Source organism: Octopus bimaculoides, chromosome 14 (genome assembly GCF_046866305.1).
Source record: "Octopus bimaculoides isolate indiv1 chromosome 14, ASM4686630v1, whole genome shotgun sequence".
In the NCBI taxonomy this organism is placed as follows: domain Eukaryota; kingdom Metazoa; phylum Mollusca; class Cephalopoda; order Octopoda; family Octopodidae; genus Octopus; species Octopus bimaculoides.
In genome coordinates, this window is record NC_142941.1 from 60,230,454 (window position 1) to 60,232,953 (window position 2,500).

General features: G+C 34.4%; 1 protein-coding gene across 1 annotated transcript in view; it reads left to right on the top strand.

Annotated features, from left to right (window-relative positions):
* The window catches only part of LOC106876384 (orexin/Hypocretin receptor type 1), a 15,832-nt gene that overhangs the window by 543 nt on the left and 12,789 nt on the right, over positions 1–2,500 (top strand). Inside the window, exon 1 of the mRNA XM_014924898.3 lies at positions 1–222. This exon is cut by the window's left edge and continues 543 nt beyond it. The gene's annotated coding sequence lies outside the window, so the exon portion shown is untranslated. The remainder of the gene's footprint in view (positions 223–2,500) is intronic.

Genomic DNA, 2,500 nt, shown 5'->3' on the forward strand with positions numbered 1-2,500 from the left:
ATTTTGGATTCTTGGTTTTTGTTGTTGTTGTTGTTGCTGTTGCTGCCTTTGTGTTATAAAAGAGAATTAGAAATATTTTCTTAATTTCCAAGACATTTGGGGAAAGTTTTGTTGGACAAAAAATCATTACTACAACATCTACATCTTCCATCAGCAGCATAAAAAAAAAACAAAAACAAAAAATATAGAAGCTAAAAAAAGAAGCTAAAACAGAGTAAGAAGGTAAGATGCTTTGATTTTTAATTATTGATTTCTTGTGATTTGATTTTTTAAAGAAAAATAACTCTTTTATATAAAAATAACTATTAAACCTTAGGAGAGGCATTATGCCGGTAATAAAACACACGCACTGGTTCAATCCTGTATTAATTTATAAACAGTATTTAGTTGTTTGTTAAATCATTTCATTGCACTCTTGCATAATGCCTCTCCCAAGGTTTAATTGTATTTCTTTCAATACACGTATCCACATCAAGAATCTTGCACACGAAATATAAAAATAACTATTTTTATAAGTATTTTATGAAACCTTCTGATCATCATCATCATTGTCGTCATTGTTGTCATTATCATATGTGTGTGTGTGTGTGTGTGTGTGTGTGTGTGTGGCTTTGGTGTCTTTGTGTCTGTGTTTGTTCCCCCATCACCCATTGACAACCAATGTTGGATTGTTTACATCCCCGTAATGTAGCGGTTCAGCAATAGAGACCAATAGAATAAGTACTATGCTTAAGAAATAAGTTCTGGGGTTGATTTGTTCGACTAAAACCCATCAAAGTGGTGCTCCAGCATGGCCGCAATCAAATGACTGAAATAAGTAAAATAATAAAAAAAGTAACAATATATGTATATATATATATATATATATATATATATATATATATATATATATATATATATATATATATATATCTTCTCTCTCTCTCACTCTCTCTCTCACTCTCTCTCTCAGTGCCAATACACAAAACTCTCGTACTTTGAGTCTCTCTTTTACTTCTGCAAAATTTTATTTAAAAATAAAAATATATATCATCATCATCATCATTGTTTAACATCTGTGTTAAGGCGGTGCTCCAGCATGGCCTCAGTCAAATGACTGAAACAAGTAAAAGAATAAAAGACTATGCTTATTCTTTGTGCAATATATTGAGTTCTCTTTTCTCTCATTCAAAGAGACAAACATATAATAGATATGTATGTGTGTGAGTGTGAATGTGTGTTTGTGTGTCTGTGTATATGTGTTTCACTGATGAATATCTGTTTAAGATATTAATATCAATGAGAAAACTGAAAAACATCTCTGCTTTCAAATAGAGATTAAAAAAAAAAAGAAGAAAAATGTGGTATTTGTTCCTCCTAAGTTACACTGACACTTCCTTACTGTTGCTTCTGTCAGAAACATAGTGAACCCAAATGGAAAAGCCTGTAATTGGAAACCAGTTATAAAAAATAAACTAACAAACAACAACTACATCAGTCCCAAGTGATACTTTTATTTGTTGTTAATTTGCAATTACAAACAGTTATATTTTAAGACATTTAGTCCAACACTACTATGTCAGCTTTGTTGTTACAATTTGATCTGAATGACATGTGGCATATTGCCCACTTATTCTAGGCTTCGTGACATCTTAATGGGGAAGGTGCAGCATCCTGAGGTGTGTCTTCACTACTTCTCCTCTCGTGTCTTCTTCAGTCTCCTCCGTTTCCTCGAGGCTAGTAGTGATGGTGATGGTATTGGCAGTGGTGGTCGTGGTGGTAGTTTTAGTGTAATTTTATGCTTGTTTTATTTGATAGGGTGAGAACTCTTGTACACGGGGTGCTGAAATATTTGGTTTGCTCTCTGAATTTTTGTGGGTCCACTTTGAGCTCTCTCTCTCTTGTACGCTAATTAATAATGGTTTCAAATTTTGGCACAAGGCCAGCAATTTCGGGGAGCAGGGTGATTATTTCTCTGGGGTTTGTCGCATTGATGAAGATGTCCCAGATGAGAATCCAATAAAAAGTTTTTCATCATTTCTTTCAATCTAGGGAGAAACAGCTAAATTAGCGTTGTTTATAAAGGTACTATATAGGTTATTATAGAGAAGAGAAATGGTTACCTCAATGTTACTAGAGGATGGGTGAGAATAGCTGGAAGGGAGATAAAGCTTGTGATGACAGGGTGCCAGAGCATACTCATAAGGTGCAAGATGGTGAATATAAAGGAGAATAAACAGAGTGGATCGTTGGAGAAAGGAAGGGTGAGAAAGGAGAGTGGCAGATGGTTAGAGATGGGGCTAGAGGGAGATGTAGTGGGTGACAAACATGGGCAGAGCTGTGGTTGATGGTTAATACCAGTATGGAGGCAGATTAAAGAAAAATAAGTGGCTCAAGAAGAAAGAGGTAACAAGTAGCCTGAATATTATATCTTTGCTACTAGTTATATCCATGCCAAACTTTTAATAGGTATTTTCAACTGATATGCAGAGCTTTTGAGTTCAGACACTTATGTCTTATA